At 46.2% G+C, this 17,388-nt stretch overlaps 1 pseudogene; it reads right to left on the minus strand.

The window, feature by feature from the left end:
- Positions 1-504: 504 nt before the first annotated feature.
- The window catches only part of LOC115130106 (MAP7 domain-containing protein 2-like), a 54,414-nt pseudogene continuing 37,530 nt past the window's right edge, over positions 505-17,388 (minus strand).

Consider the following 17,388-nt stretch of genomic DNA (forward strand, 5'->3'; position numbering starts at 1 on the left):
CCAACTGACATTTACTCCTGTTGCACCCTCGACAACCACTGTGATTATTTTTATTTGAGCTTGCTGGTCTTCTATGAACATTTGAACATCTTGGCCATGTTCTGTTATAATCTCCACCTTTCACAGCCAGAAGAGGACTGGTCACCTCTCAGAGCCTGGTTCCTCTCAGAGCCTGGTTCCTCTCTAGATTTCTTCCTAGGTCCCAGCCTTTCTAGGGAGTGTTTCCTAGCCACGTGCTTCTACATCTGCATTGCTTGCTGTTTGGGGTTTTAGGCTGGGTTTCTGTACAGCACTGAGTGACGCTGATGTAAAAAAGGGTTTTATAAATACATTTGATTGATTGATTGTGGGAAGCATTGGAGGCAACATAGCCAGCATCCTTGTGGAACGCCCTTCGAACACCATGTAGAGTCCAGCCCCAACAAATTGAGGCTGCTCTGAGGGCAAGGGGGGGGGGGGGTGTATGCTGTTTGTGCTAGGTGTTTATAAACAAAGTCACAGATATGGCTTGATGACGTTTTATTGTTGTTTTCACCAGTTAGATCCATGCAACACGTCTACAGTTATATATTCCACCAAGCTGCAGTGACAATGTTAAGTGATTTTTAGTGAATAACATTCTGACCTTAAGTCTTAAGTTTACTTAATTTACCCTTGGCATACAAAGAAAGCATTGGATTATGAACGAGCACAGAAAGAGAGAGGAAGACAGATGGATGGACGAACAGACATGGCAACTAAATCAAGAGTCAAGCGCACTGAAGACAGCAAAGATAAACAGACTTTCCAGGCCTTTACCTACTCCTTTACCTACTCCTTTACCTACTCTAGTCCAGTAATTGAGATACAGCATCCACATTAGAGCCATTATAGACACTAGTCAGTGCCCTTCACAGGGTTAGCTGGGTCGTGAGGAGTGGTTGGCACCTCACAGGGGGAACTGAAACAGAGATTGAAACCGTGAGGGGAGGGAGCACACATGCTGACCTACACCCGCCCTGAGAGCAAAGCAAGGCAAGTGTTACAGTAAGATCGGTACAAGACCGTTACAGTACAGGAAGCATGTATGATTGGTCGAATTCCCAGCAGTAGTGGACAGCAGACTGTGAAGTGTCCTCTGTAGTGAGATAGATCTCCATGAGGTAAAGCCACAGTCATAGTGAATATAGCTGTTGACTGACTGAGCGATTGCACAGACTGATGAGATACTGTAGGACAGGGTTCACTGAATGTGCAGGCTTTTGGTCCTGCCCTAATCACCGTCTTCAGTCTGGACCATGATTAATGGACTCAGGTGTGTTACTGTAGGGCTGGAACGAAAGCCTGCACACCAAATAGCTCCAGGACCACCCAGTAGCTCCAAAGTTGGAGACCCCTGTTGTAGGTTGACTGCTAGTTGCTAGGACTGTGAGTTGCAGCATATACAGTCCAGTTCAGAGCAGAGGCAAGATAGAGAGAACAGTATTTCCAGAACAGAGTAGGGATGAGTGTTTTCAGAACTGTTACACAACAGTAACTAAACCACAGCTAGCGCACACACAGCAAGCCAAAAACACATGCCACATCTTTTCAATATCCCCCAGCCCTACAAATAGCAAAAAATACAAGACTGTTCACAGTTTTCTTTTCTTTTTGCTCAGATTATAATAAGAAATGCTCCAGTGTTCCACATATTTTTTTCCGCACCACTAAAGCTAAGGCGTGTTGGTGGACAGAAGCATATCAACTGAGGCCAGACTTTTGTCTTACTATACTAAATCATCCACATCTGTAGATGAGTAGGTTTCGCCAGTTGCAGGATGCAAACATTTAGACTGGCTAGCTGAGTTCTACATAGCGATTGTAGACTCCTGGTGAACAGTAGTACAGTGTGTCAGTGGTGCTGTAATGATCATAACCGACCACCACTAGAAACACTGACAGAAAGAAACTCCTAACGTAGCCGTTACAACAAGTAGGCTGCCCCTAACCACTGATACAGGGTCAGACTAAATGTTCATCTGCCCAAAGGTTAAGGTTATTTGAGGGTTAGAATAATCTGATTCTAGATCTGTGGTTAGGTGCAACTTCTACCTAGAGTTACAGCTGTGTAACAGTATATACAGGAGGAGGTGTTCTCCAGTGAAGGTGCTACAGGGTCAGTGTTAACCACATAATTAATGCTACAGGAGGATAACACAACCACATTACATCAGCCTCCAAACACTGACACACCTTTATACACAATATCATACAGTCAGGGCACAGAGAAAAAGCTTCACTTTACTGGGAGAGTATTAACCGTGTGTGTGTGTGTGTGTGTGTGTGTACACATGTCAGTGTGTGTTTACATAGGTGAATTCAGCTGTAGATGTGTTGAGTTATAGATATAAGGGGGGAGCCAGACATTGAGCAGTTGCTCTCTGTGGAGTCCAGGGGTGCATGGGGAGGGCCTCTCCCCTGAAGAGAGGGGGGGGGGGAAGGAGGGCTGGAGGTGCAGGGAGCTGGTCCCACTCTCTAGTTTTGATGAGGAAGGAGGGGTGGAGGTGCAGGGAGCTGGTTCCACTCTCTAGTTTTGGTGAGGAAGGAGGAGAGCAGAGACTCCCCTGCTGCTGCTAGCTTCTCTTTTCACCCAACAGCCAATAGTCCTATACAATACCCTGGCGAAAGAGGATAATGAATATTAGAGCAGAACTGCACAGTGTGTGGGATATGCAGTAGGTGTGTGTGTGTGTGTATGTGTGTTACCTGGTTACTAGACGTCCAGTTTGCCAGGGCTGAGGCTGTGGAGAAGCTGGGCGGACCTGGGGGAGGAGCTAGTTAAGGAGGCGGGGTTATAACCCTGGATCAGCAGGTTCTTGTTGAGGTCTCCCAGGGCTGCAGCACTGCCCGGCTGCAGCCTGGGGTAGGGGGGTGTGTCTGGCAGGGCGGTGAGGTCCAGGAGGTGCTCCAGGGTTCGGGCGTTACTCATGCTATTTAACGCCTCGCTGACGGGAGAGAAGTCCTGAACGATACCCAAGTCATCCCTGGACACAGGGCTGGGGAGACAGATACAGTATGAAATATGCCTGTTAACACATGGGATTGTGTGTGGATGTGCATGTATGTGTGTGTGTGCAGCTCACCTGACGTCCATAGACTGTACCCCGTCAGACAGCTCGTCCACTCCACAGCTCTTTCTCTCCAGGGGGCCCAGCGTGATGAGAGGGGACTCATCCTGATCCAGCTCCCTGCCCTGCCCTGCCTGGCCCCTGTTCACATCACATACACCTAAGAAAGAGGGGAGGGGGTTGGACACACCTAGTAAGTAACTCAAAACCTGCATGCATTGATAGTCAAGAGTAACACAAAGTAACAATGCAACCCTGTCCGCCACACGGGGGAGCTCTAACTGTGCCCGCAGCTGAGTCACCCTGCAGTATTTACTGTGCGTGTGTGTTTGTTTATACCTGAGGATGAGGAGTCCGTTTCACTCTTACGCGTCCTCTTCATGATCTCCTCAATCCGCTATGGACGCACGCGCACACACACACACACACACACACACACACACACACACACACACACGCGAGTTTAGGGAAACAGCTTAAAGGGCAGCATATTCGGGGGTAAGGTGTGTGTGTGTGTCTGTGTGTTAACCTTCTTCCTCTGCAGTCTCTCCTGCTCCTCCTGTACCTGCAGCAGTTCTCTCTCCTGCCTCTTCCTCTCCGCCTCCCTGTGAGCACGCAGACACGCCTCCTCTCTCTACACACACACACACACACACACACACACACACTTCATTAATTCCCTGAACTGATTAAAATTTCGGAAGTTGTGGGTCAGATATAATATGTAGGATCAGAGAGCTAAAGTAGGGAGTGAACTCACCTGGCTCCAGTTTCCTTGGCTAAAAGCACAATGTGGCAGATAGAGCCATGTATATAAACCACATAGATCTTAAACTGCTAGAAACATGGCAACATGGCCTTGGAGAGGTCACGTATTGACTATCTGTGACTAAACATCTTCGTCACATGCAGCGGTGATGCCCAATGACTGTATATATGAATGGTCAAAGCCATGGCATTATGTGACACCGTTCATTTCTATGTAAAGACTCAATAGCGCATTGAAGCCAAATAGTTAAGATGGCGTCTCATCGAGACATAACATGAGCAGATTAAGCTACTCCAGGAAGTGACGTTGCAGGTTAGCTCAGTGCTGCCCCCTCTCATTGAATAACTCAAGTTGAAGGCCGATCGGGTTACTGCAGGCTGCCATGAGCAACGAAATTATGGTTGTAACTTCTTGTGTGTGAATTTCAAATCATCTTGTCAAGGACACACATATGGTGTATTAGAAGCAATCGTTGGTACCAAATGTAGTTTTTATTTACACAAAGATTCACCACAAGGATTTCCATTTTCCCATTCACTAGAATGGATGTTCATGTTTGCAATGCCTGCAGTACCGCGGTTGGCCTTGAACTTCCGTGGCCGCAATGGTGTGAAGTTTAAGCCCTGAGCCCTGACCCCTGACCTCTCGGTCCAGCTGATCCTGCATGTCTTTCCATCGTCTCTCCTTGGTCCTTCTCTCCTCCTCTTCTCTGCTCTTTCTCTCCTCCTCCCGTCTCTCTCTCTCCCCCTCCCGTCTCTCTCTCTCCTCCTCTGCTCGTTGTGCCTCTCTCGCCTGCCGCTCCCGCGCCTCCTGCTCTCTCCTCAGCTCCTCCTCAGCTCTCAGCCTGCACACACATACACACACAAACAAGGGGATCAATACTTAGCTTGATCCCCTTGTTCAAAGACGCTTAGACCTTATTTTTTGACATTTTCAGTGGTATTGTTAACAAACACGCCCCCATAAAGAAAATGAGAATTAAACAGGTTCAGCCCCTGGTTCGACCGTGATCTGGCAGAGTTACTCCACCTCAAGAATTCCATTTGATGAAAGGCTCGGCACACACATACTCAGGCTGACTGGCTCTCGTTCAAGCAAATGAGAAATAAGTGCACTCAGGCTATCCGGAAGGCCAAAGTTAGTTACTTTAACTAGTTGCTCCTACCCTCTACTTTTTTGAACATTTTGTTAAAAATCGCGCAACATTTCAGCGCCCTGCTACTCATGCCAGGAATATAGTACGTTCATATGGTTAGAATGTGTGGATAGGAAACCCTCGGACATTTTTAAAACTCGTTAAATCACGACTGTGGCTATAACATAACGTGCGTTACATCGGAAAGCGCAGGAAAACCTGATCACAGAAAATGGAAATAAATATCCTTGCGCCACTTCCAGCAATTGTTAACAGTGAGCCGAATTAGATAAGACCGAGCATTCAACTCCCACAGCATCCCCATGTTGTCTAGAGTCTTGTGAATTGAATCATCTTTGATTCTTGGTTGAACCGAAACAGGGGCACCACTTACCTCCGGTCTCCGCCCAGATCATTCCGGAAGAGCTCTCTCGTTAAATTTTTTCCAAGACGACAGCTAATGATTTTTATATCGCCTACGGATGATTTTTATCGCTTATTAACGTTTACTAATACCTAAAGTAGCATTACAAACGTATTTTGAAGTGTTTTGTGAAAGTTTATCGTCTACTTTTTGAATTTTAAAAAATGACGTTACGTTGTGAAATCGCTGTTTTTTTCGTTTATCACACAGTCTACATATAACGATATCTTGGCTTTATATGGCCCGATTTAATCGAAATAAAGACCCAATAGTGTTTATGGGACATCTAGGAGTGCCAACAAAGAAGATGGTGAAAGGTAATGACTGTTTTCTATTTTATTGTGCGGTTTGTGTAACGCCGAAATGCTAATTATTTTGTTTACGTCCCCTGCTGTGCTTTTGTGTTGTAGTGTATTGGTGCATGCTATCAGATAATAGCTTCTCATGCTGTCGCCGAAAAGCATTTTAAAAATCTGACTTGTTGCCTGGATTCACAACGAGTGTAGCTTTAATTTGATACCCTGCATGTGTATTTTAATGAACTTTTGAGTTTTAACTAATACTATTAGCATTTAGCGTAGCGCATTTGCATTTCCAGAGCTCTAGTTGGGACGCAAGCGTCCCAAGTAGAAGCAAGAGGTTAAGCAGTAGTTCTCTCTCTGTGGGTCCAACCCCAAGAAGTTCTGGAAAACGGTTACAGACCTGGAGAATAAATCCTCCTCCTCACAGCTGCCCTTGTCCCTTAATGTTTATGATGTGGTTGTTACTGACAAGAAGCACATGGCTGAGCTCTTTAATCACCACTTCATGAAATCAGGATTCCTATTTACCTCAGCCACTCCTCTTTGACTGGCCAACATTTCCTCATCTCCCACCCCTTCTAATGCGACTAGCCCCGATGCTCCTCCCTCTTTTTCCCCTGCCCCGCTACAAAGTTTCTCCCTGCATGCGGTCACTGATTCCGAAGTGCTAACGGAGCTCCTTAAACCCTTTCTTCTTTAAGGTTGCTGCCCCTATCATTGTCAAGCCTATCTCTGAACTTTTTAACCTGTCTCTCCTCTCTGGGGAGCTTCCCATTGCTTGGAAGGCAGCCACGGTTCATACTTTATTTAAAGTGGGAGATCAAGCTGATCCTAACTGTTATAGGCACATTTTTTTATTTTGCCCTGTTTATCAAAAGTGTTGGAAAAACTTTTCAATAATCAACTGACTGGCTTTGTTGATGTCTATTGTATTCTCTCTGGTATGCAATCTGGTTTCCGATGTGTGACTACAACCTTAAAGAACCTAAATGATGTCACCATTGCCCTTGATTCTAAGCAATGTTATGCTGCTATTCTTATTGACTTGGCCAAAGCTTTTGATACGGTAGACGATTCCATTCTTGTGGACTGGCTAAGGAGTATTGGTGTCTCTGAGGGATCTTTGGCCTGGTTTGCTAACCACCTCTCTCAAAGAGTGCAGTGTATAAAGTCAGAACATCTGCTCTCAGCCACTGCCTGTCACCAAGGGAGTACCCCAAGGCTCGATCCTAGGCCCCACGCTCTTCTAAATTTACATCAGCAACATAGCTCAGGCAGTAGGAAGCTCTCTCATTCATTTATATGCAGACGATACAGTCTTATTCTCAGCTGGACCCTCCCCGGATTTTGTGTTAAACGCTCTACAACAAAGCTTTCTTAGTGCCCAACAAGATTTCTCTGTCCTTAACCTTGTTTTGAATACCTCCAAAACAAAGGTAATGTGGTTTGGTAAGAAGAATGCTCCTCTCCCCACCAGTGTGATTACTACCTCTGAGGGTTTAGAGCTTGAGGTAGTCACCTCATACAACTACTTGGGAGTATGGCTAGATGGTGCACTGTCCTTCTCTCAGCACATATCAAAGCTGCAGGCTAAAGTTAAATCTAGACTTGGTTTCCTCTATCGTTAATCGCTCCTCTTTCACCCCAGCTGCCAAACTAACCCTGATTCAGATGCCCATCCTACCCATGCTAAATTACGGAGACATCGTTTATAGATCGGCAGGTAAGGGTGCTCTGGAGTGGCTAGATGTTCTTTACCATTCGGCCATCAGATTTGCCACCAATGCTCCTTATAGGGCACATCACTGCACTCTATACTCCTCTGTAAACTGGTCATCTCTGTATACCCGGCACAATACCACTGGTTGATGCTTATTTATATAATCTCACTCCCCCCTATCTGAGATACCCATGGCAGCCCTCATCCTCCACGTACAACACCCGTTCTACCAGTCACATTCTGTTAAAGGTCCCCAAAGCACACACATCCCTGGGTCGCTCCTCTTGTCAGTTCGCTGCACCTAGCGACTGGAACAAGCTGCAACAAACACTCAGACTGGACAGCTTTATCTCCATCTCTTCATTCAAAGACTCAATCATGGACACTCTTACTGGCAGTTGTGGCTGCTTTGTGTGATGTATTGTTGTCTCGACCTTCCTGACATTTGTGTTGTTGTCTGTGTCCAAAAATGTATGTACTATGTTTTGTGATGCTGCCATGTTGTGCTGCTGCCATGTTGTGTTGCTACCATGCTGTTGTCATGTTGTGTTGCTACCATGCTGGGTTGCCATGTGTTGCTGCCATGCTATGTTGTTGTCTTAGGTCTCTCTTTATGTAGTGTTGTGGTGTCTCTCTTGTCGTGATGTGTGTTTTGTCCTATATATTTAAATAAAAAAATCTCAGCCCCCTGTCCCCGCAGGAGGCGTTTTGCCTTTTGGTAGGCCGTCACTGTAAATAAGAATTTGTTCATAAATGACTTGCCTTGTACTTAAATAAAGGTTAAATAAATAAAGTATTTAAAAAATACACACAACCCTCTGCACATCCTTCTGACCCGACAAACACACACACACCTCTCCTCCTCCTGTCGTAGTTTGTCCTCCTGCTCTTTCTGTACTCTGGCCAGACGCCGCCTCTCAGCCAACAGTCTAGATGCCTCCTCTGCATCCGTTGTCCCGGCAACGTTCCTGCCTGTGGGCGTACCTGGAGAATCTGTGAGGAGGGAGGAAAGGGGACAAGGTGGGGAGCAGTGGAGTAGAGGGGGAGTGGGGCAGAGACATAGAGACAGAGGACTCTGGTGTACAGCAGACACTGATGAAAGCAGTTTTCTCTGAAGTGTTCTGTTGTCTTCTCTAGGGTGGCTCAGGTTGCAGACTCTCGATCTCTCTCTTTCTGTCTATCGATATATCTCTCTTTCCCTCCACCTCTCAAGGGTAAAGCATATATTAGTGGTGAGTTCTGAACACACGCGCACACACACATCCCTACCTGTCGCCAGGTCTCTGCTGCAGGACTTGGGGATCTTCTTCTCTGTTGGGTCCGGCTTGGAGGACTTCCTCTCCAGGGTTCCATGACCCCTGGCCTCATGGTTGCCCTCGGTTACTGGGGGTCGCTGGCGGAGGGGGAGGGAGGGTACTGTCCCGGGGAGCAGGGGGATTGGGCACGACTCTTAGTCGACCTCACCCTGTAATAACAATTCACTTTACTTGTATCTTTTATACTACGTAGTAGGTAAAGCTTCTTTACAATAAGTATATATTATAATACAAAATAAAAAACAGGAAAACCAAGAAACCTTTTGGGCGTGCCCATTGCTTTGCTATGGGCTCTGGGGGAGGAACTTCGAGTGGGAGTGGTCGGAGATTCTAGGCGTCTCATTGAAGAGTCAGTCAGACAGGAGGCGGGGCCTCTCTCTGTCTAAAAACACAAAAGAAGGAGTGAACGTGTGCTCAGAATAATAATGTAGTAATATAAATGCATGTACACACATCTATGGTACTGACTGTGGGTGTTCTGGGGGTCTTGTCTTCCGGGGGTCCATTGCTTGCCTTCCTGGAGGGGGAACATTTGTAGGCCGGTCGCTGGGGGCTGGGGGATGCTAAACGAGGGGACACACCACACACTGCATTGTCATAATAGGGCAGAGAGACAGACAATGAAGAGAAACACACAAGAGAGAGTCATATTATATGCGGTTGCTTGGCAACACACACACCTCTTTCTGGTGAGTGCAGGGAGGCTGAAGAGTTGGAGAGGCGTTTAGTGATTGGCTGGTCCGGGGAGGGTGGTGTCAGGAAGTCACACACTGCAGAGAGATGCATGAGAAAGAGTCACCCCAGAGGGACAGGAAGAGGTAGGAGTCTTCTTAACCCACGAATACTAATACTACATTCATATTTTCTCTACCTTCCCTGAAGTGTACACTCGTTCACTTCCCCTAATGGGGAGGGTTTGGAATGGACTGAAATATGGTGGGAACTCATATATGCATATGCTTATAACAATCTTCACATCAATGAGAGAGAGAGGGATGAGTGCACAGTTTAGGGAGGAGGGTAAAGAAAACAAGTCAGATATGTCTGTCTGTGGTTAGGGGCAACTTGTACCTGGAGCAACGGAGACACATCACATTACACACAAATTACATTATACACAAATCACAATACAAACAAATAGGAGACACATAATACACACAAATCACAATACACACATCACATTACACACAAATCACAATACACACATCACATTACACACAAATCACAATACACACATCACATTACACACAAATCACAATACACACATCACATTACACACAAATCACAATACAAACAAATAGGAGACACATAATACACACAAATCACAATACAAACAAATAGGAGACACATAATACACACAAATCACAATACACACATCACATTACACACAAATCACAATACACACATCACATTACACACAAATCACAATACACACATCACATTACACACAAATCACAAGACACACATCACATTACACACAAATCACATTACTCACCAATCACATTAGACACACATCACATTACACACAAATCACATTACACACAAATCACAATACACACATCACATTAGACACACATCACATTACACACAAATCACATTACTCACCAATCACATTAGACACACATCACATTACACACAAATCACATTACTCACCAATCACATTAGACACACATCACATTACACACAAATCACATTAGACACAAATAGGAGACACACAAATCACATTACAATGCACACAAATAGGAGACACACAATACACACAAACCACATTACACACAAATGGGAGACACACAAATCACATTACAATGCACACAAATAGGAGACACACATTACACACAAATCACAATACACACATCACATTACACACAAATCACATTACAATGCACACAAATAGGAGACACACATTACACACAAATCACAATACACAAATCACATTACACACAAATCACATTACACACAAATGAGACACACAAATCACATTACAAACAAATCACATTACTCACCAATCACATTAGACACAAATCACAATACACACAAATAGGAGACACACAAATCACATTACAAACAAATCACATTAGACACAAATCACAATACACACACATCACATTACACACAAATCATAAAACACACAAATCACAATCCACACAAACCACATTACACACAAATCAATATACACACATATAGGAGACACAATACTAGAACATTACTCTGCAGTTATTCTTTTTTAAATATATGTATTTATTTAACCTTTATTTAACTAGGAAAGTCAGTTATGAACACATTCTTATTTACAATGATGGCCTACCAACAATGACGGCCTACCATAGTTAGTGAACAACTATGCCACAAATTCACCAAAACATCTGACACACTGATTGTGCTTCAGTTTGACTTCCGTGTTGTATAGTAAGAGACTAATGTATGTTCCATCTACAGTGCATTTGGAAAGTTTTCAGAGCCCTTGTCTTTTTCCACATTTTGTTACGTTACAGCCTTATTCTAAAATGGATTCAATTGTTTTTTCCCCCTCATCAATCTATACACAATAGCCCATAGTTCTCTACAGATCCTCTCATACTGTCAGGTTGGATGGGAAGCGTCTCTGCACAGCTATTTTCAGGTCTACAGAGATGTTTCATCAGGTTCAAATCCGGGCTCCGGCTGGGCCACTCAAGGACATTCAGAGACTTGTCCTGAAGCCACTCCTACATTGTCTTGGATGTGTGCTTAGGGTTGTTGTCCTGTTGTAAGGTGAACCTTTGCCCCAGTCTGAGGTTCTGAGCGCTCTGGAGGAGGTTTTCATCAAGGATCTCTCTGTACTTTGCTCCTTTCATCTTTCCCTCGATCCTGACTAGTTTTCCAGTCGCTGCTGCTGAAAAACATCCCCACAGCATGATGCTGCCACCACCATGCTTCACCGTAGGGATGGTGCCAGGTTTCCTCCAAACATGATGCTTGGTATTCAGGCCAAAGAGTTCAATAGTGGTTTCATAAGACTAGAGAATCTTGTTTCTCATGGTCTGAGAGTCCTTTAGGTGCTTTTTGGCCTTTTACTGAGGAGTTGCTTCCGTCTGGCCACTCTACCATAATGGCTTGATTGGTGGAGTGCTGCAGAGATGGTTATCCTTCTGGAAGGTTCTTCTATCTCCATACAAGAACTCTGGAGCTCTGTCGGAGTGACCATCGGGTTCTTGGTCACCTCCCTGACCAAGGCCCTTCTCCCCTGATTGCTCAGTTTGGCCTGGCGGCCAGCTGTATGTAGGAAGAATCTTGGTGGTTCTAAACTTCTTCCATTTAAGAATGATGGAGGCCACTGTGATCTTGGGGACCTTCAATGCTGCAGAAATATTTTGGTACCCTTCCCCAAATCTTTGCCTCGACACAATCCTGTCTCGGAGCTCTACGGACAATTCCTTCGACCTCATGGCTTGGTTTCTGCTCTGACATACACTGTCACAACTGTGGGACCTTATGTAGACAGGTGTGTTGCCTTTCCAAATCATGTCCAATCAATTGAATTTACCACAGGTGGACTGCAATCAAGTTCTAGAAACATCTCAAGGATGATCAATGGAAACAGGATGCACCCGAGGTCAATTTTGAGTCTCATTGCAAAGGGTCTGAATACGTATGTAAATAAGGTATTTCTGTTTTTTATTTTTTAGACATTTTCTAACATTTCTAAAAACCTATTTTCGCATTGTCATTATGGGGAAATGAGGGAGATAAAAAGTATTTAATCCATTTTAGAATAAGGCTGTAACGTAACAAAATGTGGAAAAAGTCAAGGGGTTTGAATACTTTGCTGAATACACTGTATACGTTGATACACATGAATACACACACGGATCCTCTAGCACAAAGGAGAGAGGATGGTTTTATGTTAGTGTGTGTCTGAGTACCTGTCTCGAGGGGTGGGGGTTGTCGAGACTCCTGCATATCCTATCAGCTGTGTGTATGTGTGGTTAGACTGCTGCAGGCAGACAGGAAGTATGTGAACTCTCTGTTCTGATTGGAAGGAGCTAGTGGACCCCAAGGACCAAAGGGAGACAACATGTGTGGTGAAAACAACCATATCCATATTCATGCACAGACCCCCCCCATGGGCACACAGGAAGGCAGCAGAATTCCCTGCAAAACACACAGCACACAATCTGATAGGACGAAGGATACTTGGGGCAAAATAAAACAAATGCATGAACATTATTGTGAATACAGACACAATAGAGCAGAGTATAATTATTTATTGCCCCGAAGGAAGAATAAATGTTGTGAACTAGCAATACAAAGCATAACACAAATGCAGCCAAACACAACAACGGCACACTAAGGGTATCAGGTGGTCTGTACCGTTCCTGGATTGGTTGGGACTGGCAGCAGAGGCGGGATGATGAGGCAGAGCTGAGCCAATAGCATGAGAGGGCAGGGTCTTAGGGTTACCTGTTAGCAGGTGTGGCAGAGCGGAGAAAGCAAAGCATTACACACGCACCTGGGTGTTGCAATCCTACACACACACCTGAGTATAAAATTATATGTACATATGTACTGTGTACGCACACCTACACACACACACCTATGTGGTGCAATTGTATACATACATACATACATACATACATACATACATACATACATACATACATACATACATACATACATACATACCTATGAGTCTCTGATGCAAACACAGACACACACGTGAGACCGGAGCCTGCATGCTGCAGCATCAACTGATCTCAGTTCAGATCTACCATCCATCTGCTAGTTAGAACACCAGTGATGTAGAGTAATGGTAGAAATCAGTAATTGAAGAAGAATGGAAAAAGGTGGTGATACTCCAGACTGTACCAGGGTTGTATTCACTGTAAGAGACTCTATACAGTAAGATTCTATACAGTAGATTTCTATACAGTAAGATTCTATACTGTAAGATTCTATACTGTATGATTATATACTGTAGGATTCTATACTGTAGGATTATATACAGTAAGATTCTATACTGTAAGATTCTATACTGTAATATTCTGTACTGTAAGATTCCATACTGTAGGATTCTATACTGTAGGATTCTATAAGGTATTGTTGAAGAATGTGGTAAACTAGGTATTCTACAAGAGGGGCTGATCCTCTACATCCGCCTAGGCCTGATAGATGAAGTGTGTGTGAATCATTGATGGAATTATAAATGCACCAGAGTCTGGCTATTGCTTTGGTACTGCTCACTGATGGCTGTGTCATCGCTGAAAACACACACACTATACAAATATAAAATGTAATTGCAACTCCTATAATAACCTTATCCATAACATTGCCACAACAGCACGGGTAGACAGATTATGAGGGTGTGTAGAGAGACACCAACCCAACGATGGGTGTTTACATACGCAGTAAATATCCCCTATCAATTTGTGTGTGTGTGTCAAGGTTAGATACGTATTTTAGGCCACTGCTGGGAATCAGGCCTGTTGTCCTACACACTGATGCTCACCTCAGGAATAAACAACATCAAACACACACACACTGATGAGGGAGGGTTGCAGCACTTCACAGAAACAGCTGTTTCCGGAGATAACCAACACACACACACACACATCAAACACACACACACACACATGAAACACACACTCTTTTTGAGCTAAATACACAACTGCAACAGCATGAAAAAAGTGGCACAGACAGAATTGTCTTATCATCACAGAGTCATAATGCTTTTGGCACACACACGCACGCACGCACGTACACACGCACGCACACACACACACACACACACACACACACATACACACACACACACGCACGTGCACACACGCACACACACATACACACACACACACACACGCCTCTCCCAAGCTGATGCGTTTAAGTCAAAGCGTTGTCCTCCCCTGCATTGCAGCCTCCACACCCTTTCCCTCTCTCTGTCCTCCCCACTCTCTCTGGTATCTGGTCTCCCTCTCTCTGTCCTCCCCACTCTCTCTGGTATCTGGTCTCCCTCTCTCTGTCCTCCCCACTCTCTCTCTGGTATCTGGTCTCCCTCTCTCTGTCCTCCCCACTCTCTCTGGTATCTGGTCTCCCTCTCTCTATCCTCCCCACTCTCTCTCTGGTATCTGGTCTCCCTCTCTCTGTCCTCCCCACTCTCTCTCTGGTATCTGGTCTCCCTCTCTCTGTCCTCCCCACTCTCTCTCTGGTATCTGGTCTCCCTCTCTCTGTCCTCCCCACTCTCTCTCTGGTATCTGGTCTCCCTCTCTCTGTCCTCCCCACTCTCTCTCTGGTATCTGGTCTCCCTCTCTCTGTCCTCCCCACTCTCTCTGGTATCTGGTCTTCCTCTCTCTGTCCTCCCCACTCTCTCTCTGGTATCTGGTCTCCCTCTCTCTATCCTCCCCACTCTCTCTCTGGTATCTGGTCTCCCTCTCTCTATCCTCCCCACTCTCTCTCTGGTATCTGGTCTCCCTCTCTCTGTCCTCCCCACTCTCTCTCTGGTATCTGGTCTCCCTCTCTCTGTCCTCCCCACTCTCTATCTGGTATCTGGTCTTCCTCTCTCTGTCCTCCCCACTCTCTCTCTGGTATCTGGTCTCCCTCTCTCTGTCCTCCCCACTCTCTATCTGGTATCTGGTCTTCCTCTCTCTGTCCTCCCCACTCTCTCTCTGGTATCTGGTCTCCCTCTCTCTGTCCTCCCCACTCTCTATCTGGTATCTGGTCTCCCTCTCTCTGTCCTCCCCACTCTCTCTCTGGTATCTGGTCTCCCTCTCTCTGTCCTCCCCACTCTCTCTCTGGTATCTGGTCTTCCTCTCTCTGTCCTCCCACTCTCTCTCTGGTATCTGGTCTTCCTCTCTCTGTCCTCCCCACTCTCTCTCTGGTATCTGGTCTCCCTCTCTCTGTCCTCCCCACTCTCTATCTGGTATCTGCTCTTCCTCTCTCTGTCCTCCCCACTCTCTCTCTGGTATCTGCTCTTCCTCTCTCTGTCCTCCCCACTCTCTCTCTGGTATCTGGTCTCCCTCTCTCTGTCCTCCCCACTCTCTATCTGGTATCTGGTCTTCCTCTCTCTGTCCTCCCCACTCTCTCTCTCTGGTATCTGGTCTCCCTCTCTCTATCCTCCCCACTCTCTCTCTGGTATCTGCTCTTCCTCTCTCTGTCTTCCCCACTCTCTCTGGTATCTGGTCTTCCTCTCTCTGTCCTCCCCACTCTCTCTTTGGTATCTGGTCTCCCTCTCTCTGTCCTCCCCACTCTCTCTCAGGTAACTGGTCTCCCTCTCTCTGTCCTACCCACTCTCTATCTGGTATCTGGTCTCCCTCTCTCTGTCCTCCCCACTCTCTCTCTGGTATCTGGTCTCCCTCTCTCTGTCCTCCCCACTCTCTCTCTGGTATCTGGTCTTCCTCTCTCTGTCCTCCCACTCTCTCTCTGGTATCTGGTCTTCCTCTCTCTGTCCTCCCCACTCTCTCTCTGGTATCTGGTCTCCCTCTCTCTGTCCTCCCCACTCTCTCTCTGGTATCTGGTCTCCCTCTCTCTGTCCTCCCCACTCTCTATCTGGTATCTGCTCTTCCTCTCTCTGTCCTCCCCACTCTCTCTCTGGTATCTGCTCTTCCTCTCTCTGTCCTCCCCACTCTCTCTCTGGTATCTGGTCTCCCTCTCTCTGTCCTCCCCACTCTCTATCTGGTATCTGGTCTCCCTCTCTCTGTCCTCCCCACTCTCTCTCTGGTATCTGGTCTCCCTCTCTCTGTCCTCCCCACTCTCTCTCTGGTATCTGGTCTTCCTCTCTCTGTCCTCCCACTCTCTCTCTGGTATCTGGTCTTCCTCTCTCTGTCCTTCCCACTCTCTCTCTGGTATCTGGTCTCCCTCTCTCTGTCCTCCCCACTCTCTATCTGGTATCTGCTCTTCCTCTCTCTGTCCTCCCCACTCTCTCTCTGGTATCTGCTCTTCCTCTCTCTGTCCTCCCCACTCTCTCTCTGGTATCTGGTCTCCCTCTCTCTGTCCTCCCCACTCTCTATCTGGTATCTGGTCTTCCTCTCTCTGTCCTCCCCACTCTCTCTCTCTGGTATCTGGTCTCCCTCTCTCTATCCTCCCCACTCTCTCTCTGGTATCTGGTCTTCCTCTCTCTGTCTTCCCCACTCTCTCTGGTATCTGGTCTTCCTCTCTCTGTCCTCCCCACTCTCTCTTTGGTATCTGGTCTCCCTCTCTCTGTCCTCCCCACTCTCTCTCTGGTATCTGGTCTCCCTATCTCTGTCCTCCCCACTCTCTCTCTGTTATCTGGTCTCCCTCTCTCTGTCCTCCCCACTCTCTCTCTGGTATCTGGTCTTCCTCTCTCTGTCCTCCCCCCTCTTTCTCTGGTATCTGGTCTTCCTCGTCCCTCATTTCTCTCCATATTGCCCTTTATCTCACTACTCTTTATTTCAGGTGGTCTCTCTCTCATCCTCCTGCCCCCATCATCTCTCTCTCTCATCTCTCTCTCTCATCCTCCTGCCCCCATCATCTCTCTCTCTCATCTCTCTCTCTCATCCTCCTGCCCCATCATCTCTCTCTCATCCTCCTGCCCCATCATCTCTCTCATCTCTCTCTCATCCTCCTGCCCCCATCATCTCTCTCATCTCTCTTCTCTCGTTTCCTTTACCATTTAGCTGTCTTAAACTGTCCCTAGCCTTTCC

This window comes from Oncorhynchus nerka, linkage group LG6, assembly GCF_034236695.1.
Source record: "Oncorhynchus nerka isolate Pitt River linkage group LG6, Oner_Uvic_2.0, whole genome shotgun sequence".
Classification (NCBI taxonomy): domain Eukaryota; kingdom Metazoa; phylum Chordata; class Actinopteri; order Salmoniformes; family Salmonidae; genus Oncorhynchus; species Oncorhynchus nerka.